Genomic DNA, 23,918 nt, shown 5'->3' on the forward strand with positions numbered 1-23,918 from the left:
CCTTCTCCCCATGGGGCAAATCAGGGCATGTCCGGAAATGATCCAGCCACACTTGCCTGAGAGCCACCCCATGGCCCCGCCAGGGCAAAAAAACATACTGTTCTTCCATTTTATGAATGAGTAAACCTGCATGCTTTCTATAAATGTCGGCGTAAATCATCAGTGGGCATTCCCCTCTTGGCACATGCAGTGCCCAGGCAGTCTGCATAGGCAGCTTCCTCCAGGGAGGGAGGCCCAGCAGCTGCACTCTACGTTTTGTTTCTTCTGGGATCCTGGGAGCTGCATCCTGGGTCGCTCTGAGACTGCCGAGAGAGCCTCTGCTCAGACAATGACTCAACCCCAAAGGGATGGCTGCTCACCTTTCCAAAGGCCCCTGGGGGAGAGGCCCAGCCAGACCTGCTATGTTTCAAAGCATCCTTTGTCCATTGTCACTCTGGGAGTCCCAGCTGTCCCAGGCCATGGTCCACCCTGCCAATCACAGCCTACACCACGGAATGCTGCCCAAGAATGCCATGGCCAAGGTCTCTGTGCCGCCGGCATTTTATGTAAAAGCTCCACGTCCACTTAACTAACAAGTAATCATTAATATTACCCCTGGCCCATGTAACCAACTGTTAAACTGACACTAATGAAATGAGTCCCGAGCACCATGACCAATATTAAAGCCAAGCCTACCCTGTGAACTTCCATGACCCAAGTCGATTTATACATCGTGCTTTGCATTTACTTCAAATGGTGGGCATCTGATATCAAAATGCATGGGCATTTCCTGTACCCCAGCTTTAATCTTTCTGAATACCTCCCAGCTCCAACCAGATCTGACCAGACCAGACCAGACAATCCCAACCATAATTATCTGGATCATAGTCCTACCTCCTTGTTTGAAAAAGCATTCCCAACAAAGGAGAAACGCATGGAAAATCCTGTGTTGAAATCATGGATTAATGAGTGCACATGACTTTGGAATCAGCTGCAAGGAACATGCTCTGGAATTGGCTATTGAAACGGCTTGAGCTTTCACCATGGGAAACAGGGGGGCAGGGAAGATGACTTCATTTCAGGGCTGTCCCAGCCAGTAGGACCCAAGTCAGCTCAGCAGGTGTGACTCACGGGCCTCGCTTCTTCCAAGCCGGCTACTGGAGAAAGCTGGGACCCAGCAGACTTCTAAGCTCCTACCCCCTCCTTCCCAAGACTATTGGGCCCGGGGACCCACCCCACAGGGCCCCCCACTAATTGCATCTCACAGGCTCCATCCAGGTAGCTGCACAGGGTCTCAGATAAGCTACAAGCAAGTCATGGTGTTCAAGCAGGCTGCAGCAGGACATGCGTGGGCCAGACCAGGTGCCCACAAGGTCAAGGGACTCCGTGTTGCCTCTGTGACAAGCAGGCAGGGCTGCTGTAAAGCAGATGTGCAGCACTCACTCCTGTGACCCAGGAAGCAGTTGCATGTACAGCCAGCACTGTGGGGTTGGGAGGAGGACAGGCCTCAGGACCCAGAGAGTCCCTGCTCCCAGTAACCAGCTGAAGAAGGCAGAATGACCAGTACAGAAGGGTAACAAAGGGACACTTGACCGAGGAATGAATCGAGGATAAAAGTCAGCACTCGTCCTCCTCCCCTGAGGATTTGTCACGCTCCGTGCCTCGCCAAGTGGCACCATGCACTGGCTCAGAGCACGCTGGTTTGGAACGATGAGTCTACTGTTTCGTTTTTATTTTGCAATTCATCACTTGGTTTTAATTCCTGGATCTCTCACTTGCTAGCCGTATGGCCTTGGGCAAGTGGCCTAACTTCTCTGAGCTTCCCCTTCCACGGCAATACAGGAGGCATGACGACAGCCTGCACTCCATCAGAGGGTTGGGGAGACACTGCAAGGGAGGTTCCTTGCACAATGTCTGGCATGTGATAAACAAATGCCTTTGGGCCTAAAGCTCTTGACCTTGGGATGTATGGCATTCTCTCCTGGCCTTCCACGCTCGCCCACTCAGCTATGTCCTCCAGTTTACTCTGCTCACACAGGACTCAGGTGATAGGAGTGGGAGCCGCAAGGTGGCATGGGGTAAGCTCAGCCATCTTGGGGCACGGCCACCTCTCTGCAAACCCTTTTCTGCCGGAACTGCCAAGGTGTGCAGTTGCACAGCCAGGCTAGGGGGCTGTCACACTTAACACTGGCTGCACCCACTTCCTCTCTGCCTGGCCTGGGCTGCCCCCGAGGACACTCCCCGCCACCCTGCTGCCTCTCACAGCAGGCCCGAACTCGTCAGGCTGGCTTGCCTCGGTACCGCAGCTTATCCAAATATCTTCATCGTTTTTCATAAATTCAATCCCTTGCTTATCAGCCGCACCATCAGGAGTGAGGGCAGGAGGGGCTGCCACACTGAAGTGTGGGGAAAAGAAGCTTTAATTAGCCTCCTGGCTCGGCGGGGTCACTGGCAGTTCAATCACCCTGCCTTCACATGTTCTCAACCACGTAATGCTAAGGTGGCCAGGAGCCTGCTGTCAGCACAGTGCACACAGACCTTGCATAGGGCCTCTGATCCCAGCTTCCGGGCCCAGTGTCCAGCCCCAGGAGCCCTGCTAGGAGGAGACAGAAGCAAGCTGGCCCAATCCCTTAGAGCTTCATCCTATGGCTCTGCCCTCATCTTCCAGCATGTCAGAGCTTCTCTGGGCCATCCGGGGACAGCTGCACACTGCTCCAATGAAAGCCTAACCTTGTCTCCCTGAGCAGACTCACCTTCCAGAGAGTGTCTGAGCACCCGTGCTTCGGCCAGTCCTCACAGACAGCCACTTTAGTCACGGAACAGAAAGAGCGCCATGTCCAGTTGACCAGAGCTCTGAGTGTGGCGGCCCTGTCGCTGAGCATTCCTGAGTCTTCGCATCATGACAGTCGTGTTCTCTATGTCCCATTGCTGTGAGCCTCAAACAAGAACACATGCAAATGTGCTAAGCAAATGACACAAATTCCTAGCTAGCCAGGCTCGGGAACTGTGTTTTTGTTTTGTTTTGTTTGTTTTTGTTTTCCACACTTGGATTTTTCTTCAACTCTGCCAGCCTCTTAAACTTCCCATGTGAAGGCCTGGACTTGCATTCCTGGGACATCACTGGCAGGATCTTACAGTTGGCATCGGGAGCAGGTGTGTGGTGTAGCAGCTAAGCCAGCTCTTGGGATGCCCACATCCCGTTATCACAGGACGAGGGAGCAAGTCCCGCTTCTAACTGTGATCCAGCTCCTTCCTCTGCGAGACTGAGTTCTTGGCCTCTGGTCTTGTCCCTGGCCAATTTAGGCATCATGGGAATAAGAAGATCTCTGTTTTGTAAAGAATTACAATTTAATTTTAGTTGGAATGCAGGTTTTACAGAGAGAATGAGAAAGAGAAAGATAGATCTTCCATCTGGTGGTTCACTCCTTCAACGGCCATAGCTGCCAGAGCTGAGCTGATCTGAAGCCAGGATCTAGGAGCGTCTTCTGAGTCTCCCAAGTGGGTGTAGGGGCCCAAGGACTGGAGCCATGCTCTGCTGCTTTACCAGGCCATAAGCAGGGAGCTAGATCAGAATTGGAGTAACTGGGACTTGAATCAACACCCCTATGGGATCCCTGTGCTGCAGGTGGAGGCTTAGCCTGCTATTCCTGCACTAACCTCATAAATCTTACATTTTTTTTTTCAAGCTTGAGCTAATTTGTTGTGGTATGACCATATCACCAAACTCCAGTGTGCTCTTCCGGACACACAACCCTTCAAGGAAGCCGAGTACCATTGGTCCTTGATCCATAAGTGTCAAATTCCCACTGTAATCCAAAAGCTAAACAGGTCCAATCAGGAGCAATTCTGTCCTGGAGTACTTCTCAGTACCCAGCCCTGTCTGAGCTCCTAGAAAAGGTCCTTGACATTTTGCGTGCCTCCTGGAAGAACTGGAGATCACAGAACATTGGGATTTCTCTCCTAAAGTGGGACACTTGAGAATAGAGAAGTGGGATTCATAACTATGATTTCTCAGCATTAGAAAAGCAGGCACTCCCAGGTTCACAATGAATGGATTTTTTTGGTCTCTGGGGAAAAAAAAAAACCAGAACATTTCTAACTCACATGATTAAGGGGACCCTGGGGTGCGAGGCCCTAGTGCTTGCTGAGAGCCTGTCATATAGATAAGCATGCAATGAGCATTGGCTGGTCTGAGCTCCAGGGAAGACACAGGTCTCTAAGAGGTCCCAGGCCAACCTTTGCAATGTGTGCTTGGCATCCCAGCCTTCCCAGCACTTTCCCATGCATGTTGTCTCTTGATCTGCAGCAGATCAGACAGCCGGAGTTCATGCCAGCAAGGCCACACTGTGCACAGAGCACACTGGCTGAGCAAGGACAAAGACGGTCAAGGCGGAAAGATGTTGGCATCGTGCTTCCTGCTGGCCTGAAGCAGGCTGCTCTGGTGGCATCTGGGGCATCCTTGCCCCAAAGCCACAGAGCCTGGAGGTTTTGTTTTTATTACTCATTACAAATCTCTTTCATGGCGCTATTCCCCACCCCAGGCCCCATTTTAGTGCAGTGCCTTGATGAAGTTACAGGAGCACGAGACTCATAACCAGTCTTCCCACTTTCTTTGTACCTCATGTACAATCTCTGCAGGTTTTGCCTCCCCTGAGCCACTAAAACGAGAAGTGGTCACCAATGGAGAAGGCCAGCAGTTGACGCCATCTAGGCAGCTGGACAGGCTCCTGGAGCTAATGACATGGAAAGGAAGGAGTCTGGGGTGGCCAGCTCCTGGAGATGTGCTTCCGTGCCCGTGATGAGGATTGCAGAACACTGACATGGAGGCTACTCTTCAGAGACAGACTGAAGAAGCTCTGCACCTGACAAAGGAAGAGCATCCCGCAGGATTCCAGGCTGAGCACAGCCAAGTCAGGGAGCAAGAGCAGCCAGGTAACCCTGAAAGGAGCAAGCCAGGAGGACTGCGTGCAACTCTGTCCTTCAACTTCATCAGCGTTTCACACTTTCTCCATGACAGGAAAAGAAATCAACAGAAAATATAGAGTGTGTAAGAGTTACACACATATGCATAACATACAGCCTACCATCCCCTACTTGGTGGTTCTGGTTTTTTGTCTTTGTTTGTTTGTTAACATTTAAAAGTAGGCAGGGCCCAATGCAATGGCTCCATATCTAAATCCTCACATTGTACCTGCCAGGATCTCGTATGGGCACTGGTTTGTTTCCAGGTGCTCCACTTCCCATTTAGCTCCCTGCTTGTGCCCTGGGAAAGCAGTGGATGATGGCTCAAAGTCTTGGAACCCTACACCTGCATGGGGATCCAGAAGAAGTTTCTGGTTCCTGGCTTCAAATCAGCTCAGCTCTAGCCATTGCAGCCATTTGGGGATTGAACAGTGGATGGAAGATCTTTCTATCTCTTTTTCTCTCCAGGGATCTGATCAGCATTTCCGATAAAACAAATCTTTAAAAATAGGCAACATAGGCAAGGCTTAAAAAAAGTTTTTATCGGTCACAGCTGTCCAAAGAAACAGAGTCAGGAAGATATAGATGGAGACAGATCTGTAGAGGCAGACGTCAATATAGAATTGCCAGAGGTCAAGAGTCGGTGAGAGAGATTAGAGGCTGAAATAGAGATGTCAGAGAGAGAGATCCACAGAAACAGCAGAGAGGCAGAGAAAGAGACGGCAGAGGTGGAGAGAAGATGGATATCAACACATGAGCTGGACATATACTCAATAAAGACCCGGAGATCGTGATACACAGAGAGAGAGCTAGAGAGACGAAGAAGGTAGCGAGAGAAGCACCACAGCGGTAGAGAGGAGAGGACAGAGGGAGAAAGAGAGAAGATCAAGACAAACGTAGACACAGAGATAGAGGGACACACAGAAAGGACACTAGGGGTGAAGAGAAAGAGAGGTAAAGGGGTAGGAGTTGAGAAGGAGATGACAAAGATGGAGGAGAGGTGGAGGGAGGGCAGAGGTGGATGCAGGTGTAAGTATGTGTCCAGGTGTGATCTAGATGAAGACATTTGTTTTAAAGAATTGACATGAAACTACACGAATGCTAGGGCTGAACAAACTGTGTCAACTACATACCTTCAGTTCAACTTTCAGGTTGGTGTTTGATGGACCCCTTGGGCACTGTCCTGTGCCTATTTTTCAGAGAAAGGCCTAGAATCTCACTGATGGGAGACTGCAAGGTCATTCTGGAGTCTCTGCCATTCTCCAGTAGAAGACAAGGTTCCAGTCTCAGTTAACAACTCTGTGATGGAGACACTCTGCCCTCCCGAAGCGACCATCTACTTTCTTCACGAGCAGAAGCCCAGCAATGACCATCTACTCACGAGCTGTTATTGTGAGCAAATGGCCAGCAACAGCCTTGAGTTAGACTGAGTGAAGTTAGGAAAATGAGCACAGCATCATGGAAAAGGCAAAGGCCTGAGAATGGCAAGACTTGAGTTCAAGTTCTAGCTCCACTATTAGTTGGTGGAGATCCCTTAGCCAGGTCAATCTTCCTCTCTGATTTGCTTCAGAGGGAGAGAGGGAGGAAGAGAGGAAGAGAGAGAGAGAGAGGAAGAAGATGAAGGAGGGAGTTGAACACGAAGTTGTATGACCTTCATCCGTGATGATCACCTCCAGATCCTTGGGAACACAGTCTCAACATCTCCAAAAACATCTGCGTGTATTCCAAGCACAAATAGGCACATGGATAAACACAGTCAGCCCTCTGTCATCACAGATTCAACAAACATGGAGCAAAAAATACCAGGGGGGAAAATTGTATCAAACACGTGCAGACTTTTTTTCCTATCATAAGTCACTAAACAATGCAGTATAACAATTGTTTACCTAGCATTCGCATTGTAGTAGGAATTGTAGGAATTATAAGTTATCCAGAGGTGATTCAAAAGTATGTAGAAGAACATTTTCAGGTTCTATTGGAAAACGACACTACTTTATGGGAGAGACAGGCATCCACCGACTTCTGAAGCTCCAAGGGGCTACTGGGTGACGACTGTGTAGGTAAATGAGAGAGACACACCAGATAGGTCGATGCTCAATACATGATAAGTACAGATGATGCATACAGACACTTTTATAGAGGGTTGATATAAAGATAGAGGATAGAGTTAGATGACAACACAAAATCACATCATGAATACCAGGAAGCAAATGTCCCAGGTATTTGAAGACTAAGAATTTCATTTTTTATTTCTTAAATGTGGTTTTGTTTGGGAGACACCTTGAAAGTCTCAGGCAAAAGCCCATGCTTTGAAATGAAGAGCTGGTTGCAAAGAGGAGGTCAAGGCTTATGCAAACTTGTCTCCACATTTGAAGGTTAATGTTAAGGTAAAACAAAAAAAAAAAAAACTGGAGAACAACAAAGCTGCAAAAAATTTTCAGGAGAAATCCAAATGGCAAACACAGAAAAAGACACCAATTAAAAAAAAAATAATCCTGGGCCCAGTACAGTAGCCTAGCGGCTAAAATCCTCACCTTGAACAGGCTGGGATCCCATACAGGCGCTAGTTCTAATTCCAGCAACCCCGCTTCACATCCAGCTCCATGCTTGTGGCCTGGGAGAGCAGTCAAGGATGGCCCAAAGCCTTGGGGGCCTGTACTCATGTGGCAGACCCAGAAGAAGCTCCTGGCTCCTGGTTTCAGATCAGCCTAGCTCAGCTTTGGCCATTGCAGTCACTTGGGCAGTGAAGCAGAAGATGCAAGATCTTCCTCTCCGTCTCTCCTTCTGTCTGTATGTCTGACTTTGCCATAAAAATAAATAAATCTTTAAAATAAAAAGTGAAAGATGCTCAGTCTTACATTCATTATATAAATAAAAACCATTTAAAATGCTATTTAAAATTTTCCCATCAGATTAGCAAATTTCAACTGGTTATTATGACACAGAGTTGGTGAGAGTTGGAGCAAAAGGTTCTCTTGCCAGCCACCACCATCGCCTTCTCAGAGGACAATCTGGTGGGTTTATGACATTTAAATGTCATGTATGGATATCATTCAGCCCAGGAAAGGTACCTGTAGCTATTTATCCCACTGGGCTAACCACTTGTGTGTATATGTGCATGTGTGTGCACACATTACAAAGGCATGTAAGACTGAGGATTAACTGCTTAGGACAATCTTGTGTATAGCAACACAAAGTTACCCACGAGTCTACCCATCCACTCCCAGCAGAATGTCTACACATGGCATCGCGTATGCATGCCAAGAAATGTCATCCTGCAGGTAGAGAAGAACAAGAGACGTACATGGACTGGCGTGATCCAGAGGCCGCGGCTTAGTTCATCCCAGCTGCTATAATAAAATACCATCCATGGAGTGACTCGCCCACGGCAGAAGCCAATTTATGACGGCTCTAGAGGCTAGGGCTTCAAGGTCAGGATGGGTTGGTTGGGTTCCAGGAAGGGTCCTCTTCCGGATTGCAGATGACTGGCCATGCAGTGAGGCCCCTCAGGTCTTTTTTATAAGGGCGCTGACCCCATAGTCTCAGGACCCACTTCACCTCCCAACTCCATCACCGCAGAGTTACTCATTTGGGGCTACCTCCGTACACCATGAGCCAAGCGAAAGCCTTATGGGCTCTACACTTGTGCTGTATGTATACAGCAGGTATAGAAGCATGTCTGTGGAAAGATCAGGAGAAAGTACATGAGGCTGTCTTGGTGGTTCCCACGGGGAAAGACATGGGATTAGCTACAAGGCAAGGGAGAGTGAATTATCCAGCCGGAATGTACCTGGCTGGCTCCATTTGCTTACGACCAGAAAGCGGTCATGGGTCCTCTACACAACTGCAAACAACAACAGTGACAGCAATGACAACACCAGTGGATGTGTGTTTGCCGATTCCCGTGATAAGTTCAGAGTTGTCCACCCTGCCTCACTCGCAGGTATTCCCTGTGAGGGCTCACCAAAGCTGACCTCACCGTTAAGGAATGTGAAAGCAGAACTGTTACGCAAATGCGCTTACTATTTTAAAATTCCCCCATTGACCTTCAGTTATTGTGTCCATCAAGCTCGTGGCAGAGATCGGATGACGCATTCAAATGAAGTGATTGTGAGACCACAAAGTAAAGGGATTTTCTTACCAGGTGTGAGCAGGTATAGGGAAATCAAGAACTAGAAGCCATCCATGAGAGCTCAGGGGGTCCCTGCAGAGCACAGCATCCCCTTAAGCGCACAGAGGGCCTGAGGAACACCCCAGCCTCCCTCTCCACCTGCTTCCCATCTCCCACCCACACTCACGGTCACCCAGCACCAACAAGAAGCCAAATGGGGAGGGAAGGTCTCGATGTAGTCCATGCAGGTTGGTGTCCTGGGCCCAGGGTAGGGCTGTCCACACACTCACAGGTGCACCCTGATGAGAGAAGGTATGCACGCCCACAGCTGGGTCCCCAACCAGGACACCAGGCTCCCATCTGGACATGCGTGTGCCAGTGGATCTGCGTTACTGTTTCCATCTTGGCTACTCACTGGTGCTACACCATGCGGTCCTGGGGTCCTAACTTCCTGCTCTGTAAGATGAGAGTATGAAGGGCGTCGGGCGTGCTCAGTTATCTCCGAGGCTTAAATGCCAGGACTGCGAGTCTAGCTCTCCACCTGAGCCGTGTGTATGGTCGGCAACCCCTGGAGATAGCTCTTGGTTCCAGGTCATGAATCTGCAGAGGTCAATGGGCAGATCCTGTCTCTCCTACTTGGCACAGAGGAGTTGAGACAGCTTTGCAAAATGTAAAACTACATTTTGAAAAACCAGGCCATTCCCTTCCCTGTGCTACTGGAGGGGAGCGGGTCGCATCCAGCCGCATCCAGCTGCATCCAGCCCGCAGGCATGGAGGTGGCAGCAAGGTAAAACAAGCTGATAAGGCAACGGTAAATTACCAAGATCTTTTTCTGTCATGGCCCTGTTTTCTCCTGTATGCCCTTCTCTGCCCTCATGATAAAGATAGTTGAACCCCCAGGCAATGCGGCCAACAGCCCCTAGGAGGACTGCAAGGTGCGACTCACATATTGTGAGCACATGCTGCTTGCGGCACATATCGGTTGCTCTTACCCTAAATGAGTGAATGGTTTGGTATACAGGTGGCCCCGTGGGTGTCAGGCTCTGCCTTCCTAAGCCTTAGGCCCTGAGCTGCCTCTCACAAAACTAGCCACTCTCCTCCACCTTCAGAGCGTAAGGGTTCTGCACCCAAACGGATAGCAAAGGTTGCAGAATGCACTCCTATGTCTACAAGGAGCCGAAGCTATGATCATAAAGGCTTTCTCCACAGTGTTGAAGAGCCACTTCCACTGTTCTTCCTGGAGACGTTTGATTTCAATACATGCTGAGCTTGCTTAAAATTGTAATGGAGTATTTTCTTCTGAAGTGCCACAGCTGTATTTTTATTCAAAGAGTACCTATACCAAAGGGAACAGAGCCAATCAGCTGAATGAAATCATACTGAATAAGGAGACACTGCTTACCGGTGAGAAATGGACAGCGATGAACTAAGTCTCCCAGCAATGCAGAGCACTGTGAAGGCTGAGTCACCCTAGGGCAGGTTCCTCACCAAGGTGAGACAGGCCATCAACAGCCCCCAGGTACCAGAGCTAGGAAAGAAAGGGTAGGAGTGTCTTGTGATTCTTCCTCTGTGCTGGCTTGGTTGGTAAGTTCTGGAGTTTCTTTCAGGTGAATTGTTGGTTTTCAATAAAGTCCAAGGATCATAGAGATGTGAGCTGAGATTTTATCTGTTCGTTTTCTAAGAGAAAGGAGAGTCTACAGTAATTGAGCATGAAGAGACAGGTCCAGCTTTATGTCACAGCTTTATGAGCACATTATATTCTATCTTTATGTCTGGAATGTCCATTTAAAGATGTATAAACTGAGGTCAAGGGGACTGAAGTGTGTTTCCCAAGATCGCTGGCCTGTAGGACCAGTGTTGACACCTGGGTCGCTCTGACCTCAGTCTTCAGCCGCACACCTCCCAGGTGTGGATCCAGACAAGCATCTCCCATTTCGACATAAGGGCTCTGAGAGTCCAGAGCGCTGCGCTTCTGCGTGTTTCTGTTTGTGGGCTGCACAACTGCTCCCAGGAGCTGTTTCCTTTTTTCCTCTTTGAGTGCCTGTCAGGGTCAGGCTGTCGCATAGGCGGTCCTCACAGAGCAGGAGGCTCCTGACCACATTGTTGCAACCACCAGGAAGGGAAAGTAAGCCAGCTGCTTCATTCTCCCAGGCCAGATGGCCCAACCTGCATGGAAAATGAGCCAAGCCTTTACATGAGTGGGGATGGGAGCAGGACTCCGGCCAGTGGGTGGGCAAAGTCCCCAAAGCAACTGTGGGGGAAGAATGCTGCTGAGCCAGTGCCCACCTCTGGCTCCAGAACCATTTCTTGCAGCTCTTCATCCATCCATGTGGTCATGTACTGAATTGGCTGTAGTGTGGACAACACAATAGACAAATACCAAAGAGATAATGCCAATACAACAGACTTGGGAGAAAATGATAAGGAGGAGCTCAACGGTGCTGAGAGATAGAGACCCGAGATGGGGAAGGAAGGGGAAGCAGACAAAAGGCACACAGTGAAGAGACATTCTGGGAACCAAGGCTGAACAGCACTGAAGAAGCAGACAGAGGCATATGGGCCTGGAGGAACCACAGATGGGGACAAAAGACAATGTGGCTGTGGCTGGTGTGCGCTGACTGCCAATGTCCCCAAGATGAATGTTGGAGGGCAGACGAGAACCCATCCAATGACACAGGCGAAGGGAGCATACCATCCAGGCAAGCAGTGTCAACACTCTTCAGCCTTCCTCATTCCCCAAAATTATAGATAGAGCATCAAAGAACACAGGGTGGGGGATCTTGACATGCCCTAGCATTGTTGAACTGAAAGAAATTTAAGCAGTATTTCTTGCACCTACTGAGACTTGCACCTGCTCTTAGCCAAGTACCTCCCCACGTCAGATCCCTCTGCCAGTCCCTTCCTCCATGTACAGTGCATAGACTTTCCCACCCACCTTAAAGGTTCCAGGGCAGCAGCCTGGGGGTGTTTACTGCCCAGGAGAGTCCACTGTCTGCTGCACACATAAAGGCTCCTGCACAATTGGGCCTTTTCTCTTGAGATCTTGGGTTCCGATCTGTCCCATGAAACACCAGTTAGCTCAGATGATAAGCCTACCCTAGCCTGCATCCTCTGGCAGAGGAAAATGCTGGGGCAGGAAACAGGCTAAAGGAAAAGGTCAAATCCCTATACTTGCAGTGTCTGGAAGGCAGGAGCTGAGGTTTTCTTGGCCACCCACAGATAACCAATCCGGTTTGACAGGTACCCAGGGCTGCCGGGTGCCTTTGGGCCACCAGATCTGCTGTTTTCCTTCTCTTTCGGAATCCTCTGGGCTTCTGTCCCTCCCACCACCACCACTATCCTCCATCTGAGGTTCTAAGAATGCAACCCATTCACTCAGTGTCTTCCAACACAAGAGGCAGACAACTGGGCACTCTGACATCACAGATATTTTGCAAGGTGAACTTCGTTTCAGAACCCTTGCAACAACAGCTCCCCTGTCCCTCCAGACATGTGGCTATCCTTCTTCAACGTGGCCTGAACACCTGCCGGTACCAAGCTGGGCTGCAGGGAACTGCCATCAGTCAAGAGCAAGACCTTGCAGAGCCCTGGCTCCTGGGTAATGCACCTTCTGGCTGTGTGGGGCAGGCATGGAGGTGCTGTGCTCCAATTCTCCTTCAAGAAAATTCCTGCCCCATGGCTGAGAGGAAAAAGACTTGCTGGCATCCTCCAGCCACCAGGTGCTCCTCAGCCCTCCAGTTGAGGTCACGCTCAGCCCTGGCAGATGACCAAGCCAAGGTGGTGGTCCAAGGTCCATGTCCTTTTCACCCATGCAGGAATTCTCTGCTCCAAAGTGCCCTGTGGGCTAACAGACAGCTTTTCTCCACATTCCAAAGGTTCCCCTCCCTCATCCCACCCAACCTGGCTTCTCCTCACCCTGCCCCCGTTAGAAGTGCCCAAAATCCATCTGAGCATCAGCCTCGTGGGAGATACTCAATCCAGAGTGATGCGTGCCAGAGAAAAAGAACAGGAGGCAAGTGAGACACTGGCTTGGGGCACTCTGCATGCCCGATGCCAGGTGGACATAGCCTTTCTGAGAAGGTGGCACTTGGAGGGCAGACATGAGGAAAAAGAGGTTCCAGCCCTGCTCAGAAAATGCCAGGGGCAGGTGGGTGGGGAGAAGCATGTTCCAGAGAGAGAGAGAGGAACGGGTGACTGAGAATGGGACGCTGTTGTGAGTGACAGGATATGACCCATGGGTTCATCAAGCTTCAGGACTCCAGGTTCTCCAGTGAAAACTCATGGATGACAGGTGACAGTCCCACGTGCAGCCTGTCCCATGGACAAACTCAACAGGATGAAGTCATCATAAAGCATGGCGATAAGTAGTCACCAGCACACTACTCATGGCCTAGTAGCACAAGTGGTTCTGCCAAGCCGGGCTGTGACCTCTATGAGGCAGGCCAAAGGCACTGGCCGTGCTGAGCACTCAGAAAAGCATAGTGGAGTATACAGAGTGAAAGGGACGTTGCCATGCACCTGCTCTAATTTGTTTTAAAAAGTGAATCACTGGCAAACCTCAGGATGCTATTCATCACTGGTCAGCGGCCTCCCTCCTCCCTCCTGGTGAGCAAGGATGACACACTGCATGCCATGGCCACTCCCTGTGCCGTGACAGCCTGCACGAGGGCTCCCTCCCTGGAGTGAGGAGAGAGCTGTGTGGGGAGTCAGGGCAGTGGGCAGGATTCCAGAGAGCTTTTCCCTAGGTCAGTGGCTGACAACCAGGAGTGATATCCCCCAGGGGCACATCCACAATGTCTGAGGACACTCGGGGTGCTTAGCAATTTTTTCCTTTTTAAAAACGTTGCATGTTGACTTTGTTTTTTTCATGACCCTCTAATGAACACAACTCTATTTATTTCAAAAGTGGATTGAGAGAGAGAGAAAGGGGAGTGGGTATCTTCAGTTTCTGGTTCACTCTCCACATGGCCACAACAGCCAGGGCTGGGCCAAGCCAAAGCCAGGAACATGGAATTCCATCCAAGCTTCCCATGTGTGCAGTGGGGATTCAGGCACCTGGACCATCCTCTACTGCCCCTCAGGCTCGTTAGCAGGCAGCTAGACTGGAAGTGGACCAACCGGATCTTGGACCTGTACTCCATCATATGATGCTGGTGTCATAAGCCACAGCCAACTGTGTCAAAATGGCAGCCCTGCTTTTCTGTTTTACAGTTTAGGGGACTGGGTGGACCCTGGGAGTACTACTGACATCTCCTACGGGAGCTGGAGATTTTGATAAACACCCTAGCTCCTCATGACAGTACCACATAAAGAATGACCCAACCCTGGAAGCCATCAATGCAGAGCTGAGTTGAAGAAACCCTGCCCGAAGCCCAGAGTCCTCGCTAACCTCTGAACCAGGCGGGGCCAGCTCCTCCAGAAGATGCATGCAGCAGAATTGGATTAGGATTTCTCATGCTTGCTTCCTCCATGGGATTCTGCAAGTTGGAAACTGAGCTTACTTAGATACCCAGAAAGGCCCCTGGAGAGAAAAGAACCACCCTTATTAGCATTCCTGGAAGGCTGGCTAACAGAGCCAGCTAGCGCTATAGACCCCCAGTCAGAGATGGGGAGACAGAGAGATGGCCCCCACAATGAGATTTTCTCCATCAGTCATGGCCAAGATAATAACGTAAAATGTGCTGTGCTGTCATTAATTTCAGTCCATTTCAAGGCCACGGTCATTATTGTGGAAGCCCTGATAATATTGAACACATGTCACAAGTACACAGCCAGCTGCAGCCCCAGGGACTCGGGGACGTGCTAAGCCATACATCACGTGAGTGCTGAGAACTCAGCAGGCCCTTTTGCCTGTGCCCTCCAAGACCCCAACACCCTTCCCAGCAGGCCTGCCCTCTGCCTGCACTGGCCAAGGGCCTCCGGCCAGGCCCAGCTGCTCCACACCACCTCCCTACTTCAAATCCCTGACCCTAGGAACCCCAAGTGCAGGTGGGTAGCAGGCCTCCGGAAATGCCAGTAGAATTATTTTATTGGGAAAAGAGAAAGCAGCCGGGAAAACGCACCTTCTCTGATTTTGGAAGAATGCTTTATCATCTCTGCGTGGGAGAGACCAGCCCTGAGTTATTAAGTGAGAAAGGTTCAGGCATCTGGTCTTTCCCCAGATGCCCCACAGTTGTCCCCTCCTATGCTGCTTGTTGTGGGGTCGGGGAAATGGGGGCATGGTCCCACCTTCAGGTGAAGGCTGTGAAGGTTGAGGGCTAACACTGAGGGGCAAGCCAGGTGTCCATGCAGGGCTGCCCCTGGTTCCAGAACTCCTTTGAGGATTCTGTCCTTAGAGCAGCTCTAGCTCCATCTCAGCTCTTGCAAGAACCATTTCTGCTGCACCCTTGGACCCTTGGTCTCCATTCCACTCCTGCTGCTTCTTAGATCCCTTTGCCCCCAAGAATTTTAGAAAAATTCTTTGCCAAACCTGACTTAGAGACACTGCACCTGCCCTCAGTGGCCACAGACGTCATCGATAGCCACAGTCTTGCTTCTCATTCCCTCCTCTGGAAGTTGACACAGCAAGCTGCATTCTGTCTGTCTTACAGGGAAACCCAGTGGGGTTAGGTGGCTTTACTTGGGGCACAACGCAGTGGCAAGGCAGCTGCTTCCGGAGCTGAATTTGGATCTTTCCCCAAGGAAAGATGTAATAAGCAGACTCTACAAACTCCCAGTTCCTGATCGAGTCTCCATCTTCCACCCTCAGCTCCGTAACCCACAGGCTCAGGAAGGTCCCTTCTCAGCTTCTTCTAGAAACAAGGCACCCACCTAGCACGCGAACACCCAGCCCCTCTGCTCCCACTGCTGCTCTCCTGCAGTCAACCCTGCGGTCATGCCCCGCCCGTCTGCCACCACCACCACGCCAGCCTGGGCAGTGACAGGAGTCCAAGCCTTCCTCCTTTATGGAGGGCAGTCATCTGTCCCGCTGCCTTGGCGATGGCAGGCAAGATCGGACTGCCCTGACCCTGCCTGAGCGGATGGCTTCTTTGAAAGAGCCCCACAGAGAGAAAACCACAGAAAAAAATGACACAATTGAACTCCACTGTGGATTGTCCACCTGGCTCATTGCATCATCAGGCCCCATGAAGCAGGCACTACTTTTATGCCCAGTTCACAGACAAAGAAACTGGGTCACAGAGTACGCACTTATTCAAGATCACGTAGGTAACCAATGAGACGGAGGAATCTTCTCATTAGATCATTTTTTAAATATTCAGAAACTGGGCTTACGCATCCCAGTGTCATGGGTTAAGTTGCTGGTTAGGATGCTAGTATACCATGGGGAGAAGCTGAGAAGCCTGGGTTGGAGTTCCGCCTCTGCTTCCCAATGCATGCTGGGAGAGAGCAGAGGATGCCTCAAGCACTTGGGTTCTGGCCACCCACATGAGACACACAAGATGGCGTTCCAACCTGGCCCAGCCCTGCTTGCTCTGGGCATGTAGGCAGTAAACCAGTGGATGCCAGATCTCTCCCTCTTCCCCTCCCCCTCTCTTCTGCCTTTCAAACAAAGAAGTAAACTTTAAAAAAAATCCAGAGATGATCACCAAGAGGACCTTAAAGGAGGGGCAGAGTCACAGTTCCCCAGCAGGAGCCATCGCCTGCAGGAACATTTCCATTCAGTGCCCAGGAGATGTGAGAGCAAGGCCATCTTGACGGCTCCACCTGCCATGCGAAGTCAGTGCAAGCTGTCCCATCTGCCTCCGATGTGCTTTTCCACAGCTGTAGGGGAGTCATCAGCTATAGCTGCTTTAGCAAACACTCCCCACATAGCCGTGATTTCCTACAAAAAAAGCCCCCGTTTCCATTCTCATTGCAGAGCCCTCTGGTTAAGTTCCAAGTGAGTTAGAGTGCCCAGCATGTTTGACCTTGCTCGGCCACTGCTTTGGGGCGGTGAAGGAAAGGGCAGCTACATAGCACCAGGCGAACATTTTACAGGATCAGACTGAAAACAGAAGAATGGGTCAGCACCACCCAGATTCCATCAGCCAGCACCTAGTAGAGGACCCAAAAGGACTACAGGGGCAACTGGGAAATGTTGACTTCCAGTGTGCCTGGGCACAGATGATGATGCTGAACATGCTACTGGTTGGTATCCGCCATACCAGCTAAGCCACCTAGATCTCTTCAAAGCTTCCTCCATTGCATGTCCTCAGTGGTAACTCCCACGTGATGCTCAGGACTGAACACGGACTGCTCACGCCAGGAGACCCTGTAACATCACCTCCCCGGATCTGGATGCCATATGTCTATTAAGGCAGCCTACAAGTATTTTAGCGTTTTTAGCAACAGTCACACTGTTGGATCATATTATGCTTGTGGCCGACGAAAGCCTCCAGATCTCTTTCATGTGAACTGCTGCCAACAAGAGGCTCTCTAATCTAGCTCTTGTGCTTCTGAATTTGAAACCACATGAAATTGAACAGCAAGAGTTGAAAGTCTTCCATCTTGGTGGGTTTGGCTGAGCTCTGGGGTCTACAGAGATGCACAGGGGTCCCCGTGCTTGCATCCATCAAGCGGCCTTCTTTCCCAGCCCCAGTGTCATCTTAGGTCTGTCTTGGTCTTGAGTCAAGGCACAAATTTAGACCCAGATGGAGGTCTACAGCCCAAGGACAGATTGCCATGAGCCTTTGATTGATACCTTGGGCACGGCTGTCAAACCATCTGGGAGGGACTGCCTAACAAGACCGCTCTCTAGCTCACATTGATCCCTTTAACCAGGCAATAAAGTCAAATCAAACCTCATTCGTTTCGTGCTTACTCTGGGAAAGTATCTCATTTCCCCCCAATATATCATCCTTATTGAATTCAAGATGCTGTAAACCCTAACTGATCCAGAGTCAGAAGGACTTCTGTGAAGGCCCACTGCTGATTGGTGGCAGAGGCTATGATAGAGCTTAGATACTGTGAAAGCTCATGGCTCTTAGGCCATCAGGAACCAGCATGTTCTCAGTGCCCCCAGAAACAACCAAGGCACACAGCGTCGGAGCAGGAAAAGGCCCCTGAAGCAACACCATGTGGCTGTCAGTACCTCCTCTGAAATGCTCACACATCTCCCAGCTTGTAGCTTCCCACCCATCAGTCTGCTTCTTTGCCCTTCTAATTAAAAAGACAAGAAAAAAGGCAACTGCCGGATACCGTGTTGGGTGAACTACCTGGAGTCCTGCAGGCGTGACTCACATCATGAGCAGGTTCCTTGCGGGAAGGCCTCCCCCTGAGCAATGGTAGGGCAGGGCTCCCGAGACACCCATCAGGCCCCACCTCCACACAGCCCCTGAGGTCAAGCTCAGCCAGCCTGGTCTGAATTAGCAAAATTCTGGGTTGCAGAAAGCTGGGGAAGGCAAGGGCCGTTCGCTCCTGTGGGTTCCAAGCACCGAGTTGCTCTGCCAGCAGTGCCTGGCCAAGAAGAAGTTCCGACTTCTGATAAGAATCTGCCCTAATTAACTCACTAATTGCTACCAAGTAGATGTTTCTAAGGGATTGAGAAGTTTGGTCCCTCAAAGTAAACGGAAAACCTTCCCCATCTCCATCAAATACTGCTTGCAACACTCTTTTGGGGGGGGGGGGTGGTAAAACGAGTGTGAATTGTCAAATTGTCAACGGATGAAACTTCTCCAATAAACTTTTTTTTTTAACCTGAGCTTGCAGGATCTTATTAGAGAACAGGAGAAAATCATCCAAATTCAAGCAACATTTTTTCAGGCTCGAAAATCATGTTTCTTGTTCTTTCAGTTTGAAAGAGATCCTATTTGTAGTTAATCAGAGAATTCGATATGCAGGAGTCAGGCACTTAGCTACTGGCATTCATGATCTCAGTTCATCTTCAAAACAGTCCCAAGAGACAGAGAGAAAATGAGCCCAATGCACAGATGGGAAAACTAAGGCCTCAGAAGGTCAGACAGAGATTAGTTAGTCTGGATAAAATCAAAGTCAAACTCAAGTCTCTGACCCCTGCAGGACTTTCCAGACCATACCGGCAGAGACTAAACCCTAGAAAAATAGAAATAAATCAATAAGTATTAGTTTCAGAATATGGATAACTGCTAGATCTGTTTTTGTCAAACGCTGAGCGAACTCGCGGGAGAGCATTATCAACAAACTGAGCGGCGTGGAATGCAGTCTCCTAAGGAGGTTTCACTCACAGAGACGGAACTTCTTTCTTCAACTGAAACATGGAAACAAACGACCAGGACGCCATTCTTCTCTCCCCCAGCCCATTTACTGTAGGATGCTGACGCACTGGAATGCTTCCGCTCTGATGCCAGGTGGGTTCTCCAGAAATAAGAAAGGGGTTTAGGGACTACCAGGTTCTAGAAACATCCTTGGATTGCAGAAGTTCACTTTGCAAGCCCACTGCCTGACTAGTGTCCGGTTCATCTTCCTTCGTGGCTAAGATGAAGCACGGGCTCCATCGTCTTCATTCTTATGCTAATCTGCCCGGCAAACTTTGCTGTATATCTTCATCTACAGCTGACACCCAGATTGAAGGAATAAAACGGTGTTGTTTGTTTTTATCACGAGTTAAAGACTCTAAAACAAAGGATTTGGGATCAGATCGCCCCTGAGGGCATGGCCCAGGCCTTTTCCAGGAGGCACTGGAAGGCCTGGTGGCACAGGAAGTTGGCCAATCTCAGAGCCACCCTGTTTTTCAAAGAATTCACATGCAGAGCTGTCAGTCCCCAGAACCTGGGCTTCCTGGAGGTGGTGTCCAGATCAGGAGTCCTGGGCAGTGGCCTGGCTGACCGGAGACGGCCTCTGTCTCATGAGACCTTCCTTCTCCCTCAGAAGCCAAGACAAACAGGACAGCAAAATCAGTCCCTTGATTTGCAGAAGGTTCCAGACAAGGTTCCAGGGGGGCACCTTTGGGCTCTGCTGGGCAGCCCCGGCAGGAAACAGCAATAGCATCTCTCATTCTTTCAAATAGGTGTTACTGGGTGCTACTGCCCTCGCTTCGGAAGTTAAGTAAATGGAGAAGGCTCAGAGAAGTGCCCTTTTCACTACCACCCTGGCTCTTTGCACACCCTGGGCTAAACCTCCCAAGAGTTTCCAGCTCAAATCCTCCACTTCAGGATACAAAAAGCCAGGGACCCAGGCTTGCTGCCAGAGGGCCCACCAGGACCCAAGCTCCTAGTTCCAAACAGTGTTTGTGCATCGAAGACCTGGTAACTTGAACTGTGCTTCTCGTTCCTGCCATTTAACGTGGCCCAGGAGCCTGACTCACAGTTAGCTGGGCTAGAAGAAGCGGCCCCACCACCCGTCCATCCTGCCCAACCACAGTCATTCCTGCCCTGCTGAGTTTGCGGGCAGAGCGGTCTTCCAGCCAGAATAAGCTCCATTCTCTCTATGCATTAGAAACTGGACACTCTCGGGGCTGGCACTGGGGTGCAGAAAGTAAAGCCGGTGCCCGTGAGGGCACCAGCAGCCCGTGTGGCGCCAGTTTGCGCCCAAGCTGCTCCATTTCCAATCCAGCTCCATGCTGATGCCCTTGAGTAAAGCAGCAGGGAGTGATCCAAGCATTTGGTCTCCTACCACCCACATGGGAGACCCGGACGAAGCTCTGGCTCTTCACTCCAGCCTGGCCAGCCCTGGCCATTGTGGCCATTTGAAGAGTTAAACAATGAAAAGAAATTCTTTCTCTCTGCTCTCTCGCTCTCTCTCTGTGTAATTCTTTTAAATAAAAATAATAAATAATTTTTTTTTTTTTTAGAAAATAGGGAATGGGCACTCTCCTTGCTTTGTGGCTTCAGACCTGTATCAATTTGGAATTCATCATGTGGGGCCAATTCACAGTATCTGACCCAGTGGCAGAGTGCTGGGAACATGGCCCACCTTACAGCTGCCAACACAGGCAGGGCTACCAGATTCCTGAGACTGGCACAGCACAAACCCCAAACTGTGTTCTCTGAAGAGTGAACACTGTGAGGGCATTTGGGACACCTGCTCATCTCTCCAACCCTCACGCAATCTGCATCTCACTGGAACATGTCCACATCTCCATTCAACAGGCAATCGCTGAGCCTCCATGCCCAAGTGCCACAGGCAGCGTTAGGCACCTGGGACCCCAAGGCTGCACCCTGCAGGAGCTCCCAACCCGCTGGGTGGTGAGGGGAGCAGCTACTATCGGAAGCACAGAATAAGCAGGAAACTCAGAGAAGGAAAAATGTTTAAACACATCCAGCCGGCCTGGAGCAATACTTATTTAACTCTTAACAACCCCAACCCAGCTGTCCCCACCCTCCTGAGCTCAAGATGCCAGACTGGCTTTCCAGGCACAGGGAGCCCCTTCTCTGCTTGTGTTAGAAAGAAGGTAGGACTGAAATAGACTTGTTTTGTTTGCAAGGCTAGAGATACAGACACCAAGAGTTCCCCAATCCATTGGTTCACTCCCCCTGTTGCAACAGTTGCAGCCCAGCCAGGCTGAAGCCAAGGACCAGGGTTCCACCCAGGTCTCCCATGAGGGTAGCAGAGCTCCAAACACTGCACCGTCAGCTGCTGCCTCCCAACACTCCCACACTAGCGGGAATCAGGAATGGGATTCAGAGGTAGGATGCAAACCCAGATACTCTGGCATGGCGTGTGGATGTCCCAGTTGCTGTTTTAACCGCCTCCCAAGTGATCAACCATGGTGCCCGAAAACCATTTGTAACTGGGTTGTCCTGCATCTGTTTGGGGCAGGGACCCCAACCTCCAGACAATAACTGCACTGCCCTTTTCTTTCTCCCAGGGAGGTAGGTAGCAGGGTCCCCAAGAACCAAGGTGGAGATCAGCCAGGAGCCTGCCTCACTGCGAGGTGCACCCCAAAAGCAGCTGCTAGAGACATCATGGCCTTCGGCAGGGGCTGGCAAAGAGAACAGACACTGGCGGATGAGCCACTGAAGGGCAGCTCTCCAGGCCCCAGAGAACAAGATGCAAATCTGGTTTGGCTTCCTTCCCAAAGGATGAGACACAGCGCAGACCTCCAGGCCGGTGGTGCCAAGAGCGTCTCCACAATCACATTAAGGCTCAGCCCAGGACCGAGAGCCACAGCATTTCCAGCCTGATCCTGTGACTCACGGCAGGCCTGGGAAGCGAGCTGGCCATGTCTGGCTGGGCTTCTCCCCAGGAAGGGACATGCAGCCCCGCTACCTAAACTCCAAACGGGTCCCCTGGAATGGTGTCTGACACAGGAGGGTCAGGGAGCTCCAAGCAGGAAGAAAGTTGGCACCTGCTGAGGAGGTCCCAAACCCATCCCCCTCCACTCTCTGCTTGGCTCAGACACCGAGAGGACCTCCCAGAACGCTGAGCACATGGTGCATCCAATCAAAGGCTCCAGCCACCTAGGAACGGGGGTACCAGGCAGTACCCTCTCCACCAGCCCCAGGGCCACAAGGATGCCTGGCTCAGAAGGCTCCCAGAAACTTGGGCCTGGCTCCCTGCACTCAGCCGTGGGATTAAAAGGCCTCAGAGTGCAGGGCCTGCCCTGCTGGGCTGCGCTGGCATGAGGCCAGGGGGCCCTTCCCTCCTCCCAGGCAACAGGCAGCCTGTGGGAGGACTGGACAGAAAACAGGAGCTCAGTCAGCTACCACCTTACCGCCCCAAAGGGTGAGGTGCCCTCCTGGGGCTGGCAGGAGGCCGCTCCCAGTGGGCGGAGGACTCCTCAGGAAGGCTGGAGCCCTGGACGGGCATCCCAGGCTAGCCCATGAGGGGTGTTGGCCTGCTCTGTGGCCAGCGTTCTACCCAGGACTGGTAGAGTGAATCACTTGGAAGGAGCCCTGTAACTGTATCATGCAGGAAATCATAGGCCGAGAGCCAGGAAGAAAGCAGAAAGCAGGTCAAACTTCATGGAAGCCCGGCGACCATGGAGTGTCTTCTCCATGCTGGGCGAATGCAGTACACGAGCCAGGTGACCAAGATGACTGTGAATTGTGCTCAAAGGAAGTTACATGCACACCGCAGGTGCACATTCTGTGCAATGCCAGGTATGCCCTGCACCGGGGTTATAACTGCATCAGACCCCCAAGCTCACCAATAAGCAATACTGAGTGCACTCCCTGATCCCCAGTACCACCATTGAAGTCCCAGTCTAGAAGCCTGGCCTGTACAGGGTGGGCCACTCTGGGAAGGGGAAGAGAGGGGCTTCGCTCTTGGAGCAGTGAGGGGGCCCAGAGCGTGAACCCCACCCTAAGAGGAGGCATGTAGCCACAGGTGGAGAGATTGAAATGAGAGATTCTGGGTGAGAGGCTTGGGCCAGTGCCTGTGTAACTCCCATACATTACTGCTATTATTATTATTATTATTATGCTATTATTGCCATCCACGTCAACCATCAAGGCTGAATCTTGACGAGCCAGCTTCCTTCTGCGCATCCTCTTCTAGAAGTCCCGCCCAGGTGCAGAGGAGGTGCTGACAGCAACAAACGCACCCGAGGACCACACCCTCCTCCTGCACCCCTCTCACTGCTGGGGATGATGGCACCCACTCCTCCCCTCTGGGCTAAGGAAAGGCAACCGTGTTCTTCCAGGGAGAGGAGGCCACATGAGCTCAAGCCCAAGCCTCCCAAGCAACCACCTTGAACTTTACCACTGCATCTCCTTGGTACAGCCCCACCTGACAAATCTAGGGACGAGCCAGGGACTGGGAGTTTGAGATCATTCCAGGCTGGGAAGCCAGCGGTTGCACCAGACCCCATGGGGTAAAGACCCTCAGTCACTCCCCTCTTGTGGCCCCTCCATGGGCGAGCCATCCCTCAACTTGACCTTCCCACCACAACAGTCCCTGTGACCCGGGGAGACACAGATACCCTCCCCCAAAGATCCTGAGGGTCGAGGCCTTCCTTCTAGCCCCTTCC

The sequence above is a fragment of the Ochotona curzoniae genome, unplaced genomic scaffold (genome assembly GCF_017591425.1).
Source record: "Ochotona curzoniae isolate NIBS_2020 unplaced genomic scaffold, NIBS_Ocur_1.0 contig_523, whole genome shotgun sequence".
NCBI classification, from domain to species: domain Eukaryota; kingdom Metazoa; phylum Chordata; class Mammalia; order Lagomorpha; family Ochotonidae; genus Ochotona; species Ochotona curzoniae.